Source organism: Chenopodium album, chromosome 3, assembly GCF_948465745.1.
Source record: "Chenopodium album chromosome 3, dcCheAlbu1.1, whole genome shotgun sequence".
In the NCBI taxonomy this organism is placed as follows: Eukaryota; Viridiplantae; Streptophyta; class Magnoliopsida; order Caryophyllales; family Amaranthaceae; genus Chenopodium; species Chenopodium album.
The window spans coordinates 23,927,377-23,941,682 of NC_137836.1; the positions used below are offsets into that span (position 1 = coordinate 23,927,377).

Consider the following 14,306-nt stretch of genomic DNA (forward strand, 5'->3'; position numbering starts at 1 on the left):
ATGATTCTTGGGTTTACTATTTTAATTCATTGAGGTAATTTTATTTCTTTATTTTAATTATGCTTTCTTTATTATATATAGTTTTTAATTATTTCTTCCATGTTTAAGTAGTTTATTTCTAGGGTTTGGGATTCCATGTTTATATTATGAATCTTGATTGATGTTTTTAATATTTTGATTATTAATTTCTCTAATTGATAGTGTTTTATTGTTAATCTTGCAACCTGATTAATTCTTTTTAATAAGAGTTTGAATCGAAAGATCTTACTTTTAGAGGATTCCCTACAATTAGCAATTTTGATTATGTTAGCGACCATACTACATATGTTGAATTGAGAGCGTTAAGACCCGACCGTAGGCTTAGCAATTGTTCTAGATAATTGATTGATTGAGTTGTTATTGATATTTGATAGATTTAGAACTATAAACATGGTGAACCATAACCCTAGGTCTTTTTATTAATTGTTTTATTCCTATTTTAATTTAGACTACTTCCCTATCCCAATTTCGTGACATAGTTTAGTTTCTCCAATTTCTTAGAGGTTAGATTGAATACCATCTCTCTGTGGATTCGACCCTACTTACCCTACTACATTGTTAGTTGGTTTTGTTAGGAATTTATTTTTGACAGGTGTACGACAACCTATCAAATTTTGGCGCCGTTGCCGGGGAGACGGCTTAATTTTATTTAGCTTCTTATTTGGTGAGACTAATCTGTATATATATATTTTTTTCTTTTTTTCCACTACAAGAAAAAGGTTAATTAGCAACTGATTTTTGCGACTACCATAAAAATTAGTTGCAAAAATAATTTTAGCGACTGAAAAAGACGAGTAGTCGCAAATTTTGCAACCGAATTTGCAGTAGTTGCTATGCAGTCGTTAATTAGCAACTGATTTTTGCAACTACAATAATAATTAGTTGCAAAAAATATTTTTGCGACAGAAAAAAACGAGTAGTCGCAATATTTGCAACCGAATTTATAATAGTTGCTATGCGGTTGCTAATCTGCGACGCTCTTATAATAATTTGCAACTAACACGGCAGTTGCTACTATTATTTTTAGTATTTATTAAAAAGAAATAATAAAAAAAACCCTTAGTATAATAAAAAAAAACCCTTAGTATAATAAAAAACAAGTTATTGCCGCCAAAAAAACAAGAATTATCATCAGTATTCACCGTAAAAAACAAGAGTATCATACTCTTCCTCAAAAAAAAAAAAAAGTTCAGAACCTCAAAGCAAGCAGCCATCACCGTCGTCTTCCTCTGCTGTTGTTGCGCCGCCACCACTTCACCCAGGTTAGTACGCGTTCTTCTTCTTCCTACCTTCCATTCAATCTTTCTCTTACTGCATTATGTCAATTGCGAATTTTAGGTTTATCTTTGAGTTTTTGTCCAATTTTTTATTTTAATTTTTTTCTATTGCGAATTGATATTAATCTGATTATTGATTGAATTGCAAATTGGTTTTAATCTCATAATTTCACAGATTCCAGAATTATTCTTGAAAGTTTGGTCGAATTAAGTAACTAGAATTAGGAATTAGTATTTCTCAATTATGTTTATGGCTTATTAGGGGTTATTCTTGAAAATAATACGTAATAAGTTAGTAGAATTAGGAATTGCGAATTTTAGGGTTTATTGAGTTTTTTTGTTCAATTTTTTATTTTAATTTGGTTTCTATTGCAAATTGCGAATCCAGAAATATTGTTTTTTGTTTTTTTCTTACATACTGTCTTCACATTAGAGTTACAATTAAGCTTAGAGATTCATCAGTGTTCTCACCTCTTTCTCAAAACTTCAAGGAAACAACCCTTACTAGCATACTGTTTTTTTTATGTGGGGTCATGAATCAAAATCTGTCACATTGTTATCATCATTCCTAGTTGTTATCAGCATTCCTAGGGAGGAGAATTTCCGAAACATTGCCAATCTCATGCTGTGGTTCATGATGAAATTTTCGATTTGTAGTGCATCCCCATGAACATCAGTGATCCAACTACACTCTTCATATGTTTCCTCATTGCCAGACATATTCTTTGCTGCACAAATGTTTTTCAAAGCAAGATTGAGCATATGGACGACACATGGTGCCCAATAGATATGAGGAAACTCACTCTCGATGAGCTCTCCAGCCCCCTTACAATTGCCTGCATTGTCAGTAATTATTTGCACAACATTTTCATGACCCACCTCTAATATCACTTCTTTCATCAAAGAGGCAATAAAAAACTTATCTTTCACTTGTCCAAAGCACAGCTTTCAGAAACATAGGGCCATTTCCAGAGGTAGCCATGAAATTAATGAGTGGCTTCCTAGTCGGATCACTCCACCCATCAGTCACAATTGTCACCCCTTTTTCGTTCCAAGTTGACCTTAGTGGCTCCATTAGTCTCTCAACATTCATCTTTTCTTTTACAAGTAAAGTGGTTCTCAACTTATTATAGCCAAGAGGTTTGAAACTTGCTAAGTTGTGGGTGGCAGCAAATGTATAAGACCTCAAATAATGTGGATTTCTAGCAAGACTAAATGGCAACCCTCTGGTGTAAAACATCCTTGCAATTTCTTGTTCCAATTGGCGTATACAGAATGATTTAGGATCGCAGAACGTCTTAAATCATTTTCCGTCCCTATTGGCTAATTTGACTATCGTTTTCAAAACTAACGTTTCTACAAACTCATTCAAAGTGGGGGCTTCTGTAGACACCTAAAAATGTCTCCCAAAAACCAAACCCGTTGATGAACACCATTCACCGCCATTATTGGTCGAGTTGAGTATTTAATATTTGGAGTAATTAAATCCATGTTCTATCCAATATATTTCATGAACCAATCCAATTTTTAGCTCATTTCCCTAAACCATAACCTATTTTCCACTTTTCGTGTCCACATCGCAAAACCGAGAGAAACAGATTTAATGGCAATATAATTTTGACATAATTATTATTTTTTTGGATAGTCCTTTAAATAAGCTTTCCAACCATATATTATAAGCCCAATTCCGAGATATAACGAAAAAGATATGAGCAAAACAATAAACTCGGCCTTAAACCGAGACCCTTCTACTAAAACGGCCGTATTTTAAAATCTACAAATAATTTTGAACTTATTTTAATTGGGTTAGAAAGTAGACTTGATAAGATTTCCAATGATGTATTATATTTTTTATTCCGATTTACGGATCAAAAGTTATGATTATTTTAAAAACCGATAAAAAACTAAAATTGCACCGTGACACGGTGCCCATTCCGTGACACGGGGATATTCCGTGTAATTCCGCGTACTTTTTACACCGTGACACGGCATACTGCACTGTGCCACGGTGGACAATGTCGTGTCATTACATTTCTTCCCGTGTCACGGTGCACATCCCGTGACAAGGGATTGCTCCGTGTTTTCTCCGCGTAATCCCTAAATGCGTTTTCACTTCCTGTAACCTAATTATTTCCCGCGTCACTCAGTTTTTCCCCGTGGCGCGGTGCTCTTTTCCATGACACGGTATTATTTCTTAGGGTTTTTATCTTTTTAGGGTTCCGCGTGTTCCCTCTACTCATTTCCCTATAAATAGGACCTCCCTTTCTGAAGTTCGGGGCACCAATAATTATTCTCTCTCACCTTACACCAAAAATCATTCTCTTCTCCCTCTTTCACCAAATTTCTAGTCTCCTTATTCTTCCATTATAATTCCCCTAAGCACTCCAAGGAGTCTGTACTTAATCCGAGGTTTCGTCCTTAAACCAAGGTGTGAAAGGTACAAATAACTGAGGGTTTGGACCAAATCAACTCTACTTTTTTATTTAATTTAATTTAATTTTCATTTACTTTATATTTTTTTATTGAAGTTACTAACAGTTTATTCATGATGCAGAAATTTAAAGGAACGTGTTGAATGTGAGTAATTAAATAATTTAATTACTCTTATTTTATTTACTTATTGTTAGTATATACGTGAGTGTGGCTACTACGTCATGCTTTATATGTACGAAATACTTGAACATCACCATAGCAGTGAGGATCTTATTCAAGTATGAGTTGTCAAATATTTCATTTTTGTTTGATAAATACAATTTGATGTTAGCTACAATCTTGAATTAAAACTTTCCTCTTGTATATTTGTTGTGTTGATAGGATTTTTCAAGAACTACACCGTACACCGAGGAGGAGATAAATGAGATTCGAGATATTTGGGCAGAGTATTTTATATGTAATGTTGAACTTTAGATTTACACTTAGCGCATGTTGGACTCTTGTTTTGGATTATAGGCTTGACATGAATGATTTTAGTTAATTGGTGTTGGGATGATGAGTATAATGTCTATGATATTGAGATATAAATTATTGGACAGGTTGTTAATATAATGTCGTTATTCCCAATTTTATGGGTAGGCCAAATTACAAATGAGACTCTGCCGAAATTTACATTTGCATTATTCAATAAAATTGCATTTTAATTTCAATTATATTAGCGTTAGCATATTACTTTATACCACTAGTAAGGAAAACAGGTACTACAAATTAAACATATACAAGGCAATTATTATAATTAAAAAAAAATTCACCTCATTTGCGTCACTCATTAAACAAACAAGTGACGCAAATAAAGCAATTTTGTATTGTCTAGTCAGTCATTTGCGTCACTCCTATATAAACAAGTGACGCAAATAACAAACAAGAAGTTTATCAGAAAAGTCATTTGCGTCGCTCCTTTATAAAGGAGTGACGCAAATAAGAGTCATTTGCGTCGCTCTTTTATAAAGGGTCGAACCACTAGGGAAGCACGCTAATTCAACAACTAATATCACTAATGCAAGAGTAAAAAGGGGATTGTTTTGTTGGTTTTGTTGATTGGAACACTAAAACTACAAGTAAGCAAGAAAATGATGATTAAAAACAATAGAAAATTACGCTAGGGATTCGGGGGTGTCCAATATGATTAGAAAAAGGAGAATAATGGTGATTATCATGAAACATATGCCAAATAACACAAGGTTCTACCTAAACAATTCATTCTCATGCAATAGTCTAGGCAAATCAATGAAAGAGGTCTCCCCTAATAAGGATCATTCTCATGCATCCTATTAGTTATAATCAAATCAAGAGAATAAAGAAGCACAATCCATAAAAACTCCACTTTAGTAACTCATTCTCATGCAATCATTAAAATAGAGGTGATCCTAATCTAATTCAAATCACTTTCATGCATTTAAACTAGAAAACATCAAATAGAGTGCAACGATAATCCCAAGCTAATAAAAATCATGTCTTTCATCAATATATGGCATAAGTTCAATCCAACCATCATCATTCATCCATCATTCAATACATATCTTCCACCCCCTTCCCCTAGCTAAGAGTTTAGCCTAGAGAAGGGAGATTAAACATAATATCAAAACTAGAAATAAACACAAAAAACTCAAAACAAGGCATGATTGAAATATATGAAATCAATAACAACAAGATAAACTAATAAGATAGACAAAAATAAGTAACAATAAAGCAAATAAATAATATCAAAGGAAAGGAGAAGAGATTACTAAAGAAAGGATTGAAGAAAGATGAAAACTTGGGTGCTTGCTTGATTGATGGAAGATTAAATCTTGAGCAAAGTTGAATACAATAAAGGAAGCTTGAATAACAATCTCTTTTCTCTCTCTAGATTAGGCTAATGTTCTATGGAATTAGTACTAAGTGTCCCCCTATTACAAAGAGTCCCGTCTATATATATGTGGCTCCACCCAAAAGAAAGAGACTTGGACAACAAGGCGCAAATAAATCGTAAACCCAGTCGTGCGCGCCCGCACATGAGTCCTGTGCGCCCGCACACAATGTGTGTGCGCCCTCTCATTGTAGTGTGCGGCCGCAACTTTGAGGGTACGGGGAAAATGAGCGCGCCCGCGCATAGGTGTGTGCGCCCGCTCAAAGGTCGCGCATAGGGTCGCGCAAACTCTCTGGTTTTGCTCTGTTTCTTCAGTCTGGCTGTGCGGGTTCTGACAGGGTTGCGCGCCCGCACAGCCTCACATGTGCGCCCGCACAGAAGCTGCACAGCACCCCGCGCACAACAGATAGCTTGGCTTCTTGATATCCTCTTTCTTTCGGCACATAATACCTACAAAACCAAAGCATGGAGATCAAAATAAAAACAAAGCGAGAAGACTAAGAAAAGGGAAGATAAGGGAGAAAAGGAAAGAGGAAGCAAAACTAAGTAAAAATGCTTAGAAAAAAGGCCAAACAAGCTCAAATGAGGAGAAAATCCTTAGAGAAAAAGGATAAAACAGTGGCATAAATGCCACTCATCAAGAGGCAGTGGCATCATCCAATTGAGATTCACAAGGCAATGGAACTTCTCTAGCTTCTGAATCATTTTTTTTTCAAACTCCTCTTCTAGTCTTAGCATTTCAAGTTTATCAGTGTGAGTTACTCTCTTACAAAGTGCAGTACCCTGATTTTTAATTTGAAGTAAGTGAGCTCTAACACGAGAATAACTTCCTAATCTTGTTTCGTTACAAAAATTACACTGATAACTCCAAGTTCCTCCTACAATCCCCTTTTTTTCTAATTTTGTCACAAATTTCCACAATGGAGCTGAATTATCAACCGATTTCTCAGAATTATCACTTTGAGTTTCTCTAAATGTTTTGTTAACTTACCCGCTACCTGTGCCTACCAACATTTTGAAAGGCCATTGATGTATGAAATACTGCATAATTTATTAAAAAAAACACATAAATAGGCTGAAAGAACAGATCGAAACAAAAAAGAAAAAAAAAGTAGAAAGAACTAATCGAAAGAAAAACAGAAGCAAAAGATGAAAAGACAAAAAAAAAGGAATTAGAGAACTTAACGATCACCGCGGCGCCACCGAGCAGATGGAGTGGTGGGTGATCGCTGGTCGGCTACTTCAGTCTTCAAGGTTTCAAAGAGAAACTATGCTCAAATTAACTAAGAATTGAGAGGAAAGCTTAATTAATCAGTAATTTCTTTTTGGTGCATTAACTTAATGAACTTCGTAATTCTATCAGTCCTAGAAGACTTAGGTATGATCCTTCAATGACGGAACAACTGTCATCGTTAAATTTTTGTTATGGCCTTAAAAAGTACTGAATGGTAAACATGATCTCCGCTTGAACAGATGTCTCTTGCTCTTGCTCTTCCTCAGTCCCTCTCATAGTCTCACTTGCAGTTCTGGTGCACTAGTATCATCCCTAAGCACTGTAGGTCTGCTGCTTTTTTTTTTAAAAAAAAAAAAGCGCTCAAGGAGCAGGATTAGTATTAAATCACGAGATTCTGGTGCACATAGAAGTATGCATTTATCTTAATTCTTTGGTACTAACATAAAAATTGGATATACTTATTCTAGATTAGCTCTTGCTGCCTTCATCACTCTTTGCTTGGCTATCTGTCATCACTCATCAGCCTTGTAGCTGTAGAAACTTCCTTAAACTACTACTATAATATATATTCAAAAGTACTTCTGATGCTTGAGACTATTTTCTAGAAACACTACCTTGATCTGTATCTTTATTGAAAAAAAGGGATGCTCGCTCATCAAGTCCCTTGTGTGTTTATAATGAGAACTTAAGTATAGTTTATGCATTTTTTCTTATGATCCTGCTTATATAGCAGTAGCCAAATATAATGATTTTACTCGCAATCCTCTAAAACATACTATACAAGATCTCATGAGGTTCCCACCTTTAGAAGTTGTCATCTTTATCATTTTTATAGTGTTAGTGATATTACCCTTGGAGTTGGAATTTGCAAAGAGGTGGTTATGGTATCTACTAGACCTTTGATTGTAAAGGCGATTATTTGACCTCTGTTTCAACATTAACAAGTATTGGGAAAGCAGTGAGCATGTTACTTACTCTACAAATCCTTCAATGACCATTTATCAAGGAGTGCTTGCCTCAGTAAGAATTGTAGTTCTCTCACACACTATGCTAAAATTTGTTATATTTGGCTTACATTTTTTACTATAAAAATTAAGTGATGTAGCTAAACACATTTGAAATAGAGCTTTTGGGTGTTCTAATGTTATGTATATATTGTTTATAGTTATATTTATTACGGAGTCCAGAAAAAATGGAGAAATTTGATTTAAAGCTAGAGATCACTCAATCTTGACAGGTGTCTTTAATCACAGCCCCCAAGCTCACACCCCACCCTTCCATCAGCACTGCATCAGCGTTGATGCGCACAGTGCCAGCAGCAAGGCACCTCCAACAGCCACAACCCACAGCAGCATCACTTCTAACCCCACCAGAGGCAGCATTAGTGTATTCCTTGTTGTTGTTGCTGTTCTTATTGCTTTTCTATTTCATTCTTGCATTATTGATCTAAGTTGAGTGTTACATGATCATTAGCACAGACTATATATATATATATATATATATATATATATATATATATATATATATATATATATATATATATATATATATATATATATATATATATATATATAAAATGCTAAGCACAAAGCTTCATAAAAACAGTAACGACTTTTTTAGACCATATAGGTAGCAGACAACTATTAAATTAATGCATATAACTCTGTTGCCCTTTTGGAGTGTTGGCACAATTGTGTCTGATTTATTCTCTGTTGCCCTTTTGGAGTGTTGGCATATTCAAGGGAAGAGTGGTAAAATTTCTATCATCCACCTTTTTTTATCCTTGTTAAATCTTGCTGTATGCTTGGTTTACTAATCAGGCCTCAGGCTTTAATTAGTTGCTTGTATGATCCGTAGACTGTAACCTGAAATAATTACCACTTACCAGATGTCTCCAAAGAGATTAACATTATGCAGCTAGGTTCTTCAATTTATGCTTTTTTTCTATTAGAGTGGTCTGAGAAGTGAGAACATTTAGCTGAGGGGATAAATTAAAATGCAACCTATAGTGTTTATGTTACTCCGTAATTATGATAAGCGATAATCCTGTTGTTCCATGCTCTTTTATTCTACATTAGTGAGAATATGTTTGCTGAATAGGTCATTATATGCTTTTAAAATTCGATCTTTTCATGTATATTTATGGATGTAAAGTTGGTATCTTTGATTTTTTATTTAGTGTTTAATTCTTGAAAATCCAAGGCCTATCTTTTCACATGAATGAGACTAATGAGGAATTTGGAAAATTCTTAGAGAAGAGGGACAGCTAGAAAAATGTGTAGTAATCTTTCATTTGTGAGTATAAACATAGGTTACAGCTTACTAGAGTATTGATTCACGAGTTGCCCATGGTTTTCGTCATGCCAATATTTTGGTGTATCTTAATGAGATAGATCATTAAACTTTGGTATTTAATTGAGCTTTGGTTTACTATAATGTGCTGTTGTGTAATATCCTGCAAACCTGCAGCCATATCAGGTTGTAAATTAGAAATAAAATTATTTATGTATAATATGCTATTTTGAGTTAAATTATAAACTTTACATGTTAATTCTAATGCAGCGTACATATACTTGGAGACCTGAGTTCGATGCTAAGGCTAGGAGAGAATTTGACAAAAAAGCTGGGGACCGACTTAGGGGCACATTGAACCAAGTTTACAAAATGGCTCTCCATAAGCAAGTTAGTTTCATGACTGACACTGTTTGAGCTGAATTCATAAATAAGCGTAAGCATCCTAATTTTGTAAAACGTTCTAACCAAGCAAGAGATAATTGGTTATCTGGCCAAACATTAGAGAAGTTTGACCCTGGCCATCGCCAAGGTAGCGTATCTACTCCTGAAGTGGTTAAAAAAATGGTAAGTGTATGATTTTAGTAGCAAACTTATGATTTTTAATATTAAGATAGAATCAAGTAGAAACTTTTTAGCCACTAATATAGATGACTATAACTGGTCTTTATTACAATTGCTCTGTATCCTATGTCCCCCTATTTTATTGCTGTTTTTCTTTAAGTGCTAACAACTTCTTCTAATACAAGGAAAAGAAAAAGGATGGAATTTTACCAACTGTTGCCGAAGTCTATGAGAGCACTCATTCTGTTTGTGTGGGTAATGATGAAGTTGAATTGATGGATGACAAGTCTCAAAAAGTCATGGTATGAGTATACTTCTATATTTTTCTAAGATTAAAAAAAAATATATGGTAGTTAATGTTTGGAGATATTATGGATTGTTTATTTGTTTGTGTGATTGACTTGGAGGATGAGAATGATTTGTCGGCATTAATCATATGATTAATGTGGTATGGCATAATGTGAAATGAAACAGGTTTATTTTGAACCCATGCCCTATAGGAGGGAATTCTTCAATTTACAAAGGAGACTATGTCGAAATTTTTACTAATAACTGCTTACATAAATTATTTTTCTATAAGTGTTGCATCTTTTATTTTAAAAAAACAACTATAATAAAAATACCCTTGATCCTCTGTTCCCCAATAGCTTATTTAAGTTTTAACATTTGAGATCATAGTTACTAATACATATCTTAATGCAGGGAGAATATATGGAAAAACTTGAGGAATATAAGAACAAAGGAATTGAGATAAACCCCGACAAAGTCTACTTGGAGGTTGTAGGTGGGAAAACGAAAGGAAAAGTCTATGGTTTAGGGAGTGCTTCACAAATGTATTACAAGAGCGATCCTACTTCTCAATCTACTGCATCATCTTCCACTCCTTCCATGATTTCTCAATTAAGTTCTCAAGTTGAAGAACTAAAGAAGATGACGGAAGAAGATCATAACAAGGTAGAAGAAAGATAAAAAAAAGCGGCAGAGAGCTTAAAATGTTCTAAGGAATTCGTCGAAAATCATGAGATCGAAAAAAGATACATGGAAGAAGGAAAAATTAGCTATGAAAAAACATTGCAAGAAATGGCATCACTTGTAAAACAAGTTTACCATCCTTATAAGCCTCCTACGCCTGCAGTCACCCGCTCTCATGATACAACTAAGTGATTTTTATTTTTTTGGTGGTAATTTTATGAAAAACTGGTCTTTTACGTTGTCATTAGTTCTTATTTGAAGTAGCTTTTTTTATATGGGAGGTGACTTTTGGAACAATTAGTCATATGAGTTAAATATTGTTTTTTAATACATTGATACAAAATTGATTGATATTTTGGATATTTGAATAAAATTAATATTTTGGTTATTTGAATTTATGCGTGGGTACCTTTTTTGTTTTGTGATTAATATTGGTCGTTGCTTAATTATGGTCCCAAATATTGATAGTTAGTCACAAATATTTAGCGACTGCAAATTTGGTTTAGAGACTAATTGGTTAGTTGCAAAATCATTAGTCTCAGTAGTCGCTAATCTGTCACAAATAATTAGTTTTGTATTCGCAAAAATTTGGTCTCGTATAAAATTGCTAATCCGTCGCAAAAAACATTAGTCTCAATAGTCGCAAATCCGTCACAATAAAACTAGTCTTCGTAGTCGCAAAAGTTTAGTCTCGTAGTCGCAAAAATTTGGTCTTGCAGTTGCTAATCCGTCGCAAAAGTAGCCTTAAAACATTGATCTCTATAGTTGCTAATCCGTCGCAAATAAATTACAACGGACAATAATTTAGTTGCTAAAGTTTGAAATTTAGTCGCTAAATGATTGTTGCAAAGGCGTTGCAAATCTGTCGCTAAATTTGCGACTGTTCAAAAATTAGTCACAAATATGGATTTGCGACGAGGTCTTTGGCAACAAACCAAAGTAGTTGCAAATCCGTCGCAAATCCATTTTTGCGACGGATTTGCGACTACTTTGGCCGTCGCAAATCCATTTTTGCGAGTGAAAGGTACTGACTTTCTCCCGAAAAAGAAAGACGTGAAAAATGAAGTTTTGTTTTCGAACTTCCCTCGATACAAATTTTGAAAAAAGTTTTTGAACTTCCCCAAAAGAAAATAATGAAAAAGGGAAGAAGTATTGAACTTCCTCCTTGAGTAAGACGAAAGGAATTGTATGGATTGAATTGCTTGTCTTGAAAATAATGTATGCATGATGCATGTTCTAGGCTAGGAGGCTAAGGACGATTACATCATGTGACACAATAGATGAATGAATTTAGGTCATGGAGCTAAGCATCATATATGGTGTAAAGAATCGATCTTGAACGTCACTTAGGTCTGGAAGCTAAGCACGTATATAGATGAAGTGATTATTGAGTATTGCATAATGAATGTTGCTAGGTCAAGGAGCTAAGCACGATATGCTTTGTATGATTAAAAATCATTGATGCATAAATGTTTCTTAGCACATTATGCGATGCGTGAAATAATGAACATTGCTCAGGTCAGAAAGCTAAGCAAGTATACAATGTTTCTTGTAATGAATGTTGTCCTGAAAGACGATGAAGCATGCACAGTGTTGAAACAAGATTCCAAGATAAAGGATTCTTAAAGGGAAGGATGATATGGATATAGATGTGTGAGTGAAGTGTGTGAATGTGATACTAAGGCTGGCTGCAAAGGTTATGGTGATAAATTATATGTGATGAGAAGAGTAAAAGATGATGACTCTTTAGGCTGGGTAGGCTAAATGATGTGGGTTCAAGCCCCTAAGTTTATTTTTCATATATTTTTTTTATTTGAATTTCTTTTTTTTTTAATTAATGTAGGCCATCTCAGATCATGCGGTCCATCACTCACTCAGCATTCATGTTTTTTAGGCACGGTACCAAGCACTCGATGACATACGCAATTTGAGACGTGTTCATATCGAAGACATTGGAACACTTGCCTTTAGACATTTTTTTTACTTATTTTTTTCTTTTTTATTTGAACTTGTTTTCTGGATGTTACACAATTTGCACACCTTCCCATCCCAGGGTTAAGTGAATGTGGGTTGAATAAATGAAGTCAATCAGTAGAGGAAGCTCAAAGTGGTTGATGAAGAAATTGATATGTGATTGAAAATGGTTTAAGGGAATGACAGGGTTGCAAAGGTGCCTCAAATCATTGGTGTACCTTGTTTTTAGTTCGGTAATTTTATTTTTGTTTTGTTTAGGTGAGTGAATGAAAAATTCTATGATCGAGATGTAAAGGAAATTCGCTCATTTTATTAATGAAAAAGGTGAACAAAACAAATGAAACATATAAAAATTCGAAATGGAAAACCTATGCTAGACATGAATGGGGGAATTGAGATTAATGATAAAGAAAAAAAAGAAATCATGAAATCTTGCACAAAGGATCTGTTATGCGCCCTATATTCATTACTTCTTGCCGCCTGGAGGGACAGGAAGTCTTGAATGACGTCCTTCAAATTCCAACATTGCTCCATAGTGTGGCCCCTTCCTTGATGGTACTTGCAATGGGCATTCAGATTCCATTTGGCGCTCTTTTCTTCAGGTTTTGGCTCTAAAAATGGCAATAATAGGTGTAATCAAGCCTTGACCGTAAAGGCGATCAAAGGGCGCATCATAAGTAATATCTAAAGGAGTGTAAGTTCTTTTTTTCTAGGGCAATGGAGCACCAAGAGCTAATACTTCATTGAGATCAACATGGCTTATATTGTTTATAGTATTTTCGTGCTTAAAAGACGAAGAAGAAAGATGGTTGTTCTTCTTGTTTTTACAAGTTAGATTATTGTTACTACCAGCAGTCTTTATTAGCTCATCCTCGATATTGATGCCGATGTCCTATACAGCTTAGAAAGTGTTTAGTGGAAGAAATTTGAGATGTTCACTATATTTATGAGTCAGATTTTTTATGAAGAGGCGAACGATCTCTCTTTCTATGGGAGGATCTACCAAAAGTGAAACCGTTTCCCACCACAAGTTCAGATAAGCGGTGAAGCCTTCATTCTCTTTCTGTTTGAGAATGGAGAGTTCACGTCCAGAGGTTTTAGTTTTAATGTTACACTTATAATGATTCATAAAACTATCGGTGAAAACATTCCAAGTGGCATTACGCTTGGCATCTAGAGAATAAAAACATTGTTGGCAAGCATGTTCTAAGGAGAGAGGGAACACCGTAGGGAAGAGTGTTACGTCTAATCCCTTAAGAGCCATGGTTGTAGAGAACGCCTTAAAATGCAATATTGGATGTCAGTAGGCTTGAACTTTGGAATATCGGCAGTGGAGAACTTTTCAGGGAGCATGTCTTTCACATCCAAAGGAGGGAGGTTGTTTCACATAAGTGAAATCCTCAAAAATCTTACTCATTTGTTCCTTCAATTTGTCAAGGGTGAAAACAGTGACCTTGTTTTGTTCCATGGTAGTGACCCTAGTGGTAAGGGTTTCCATCATGGCAGACAGTGCCTCGATGGATTTGTTAATGTTCTCAACATCTTCCTTAGTGGCCATTTAAAGGTGATAATTAATGTGGAGATGGCAAAGTTCTCTTAGAACGACGCCTCT

General features: G+C 34.8%; 1 long non-coding RNA gene across 1 annotated transcript; it reads left to right on the forward strand.

The window, feature by feature from the left end:
* Positions 1-1,161: 1,161 nt before the first annotated feature.
* Positions 1,162-11,004, forward strand: LOC145612677 (uncharacterized). The gene is made up of 3 exons (XR_014106676.1): positions 1,162-1,301; positions 9,455-10,050; positions 10,451-11,004. It is a non-coding gene; the product is annotated as an uncharacterized LOC145612677 (long non-coding RNA).
* The last annotated feature ends 3,302 nt before the right edge of the window (positions 11,005-14,306 follow it).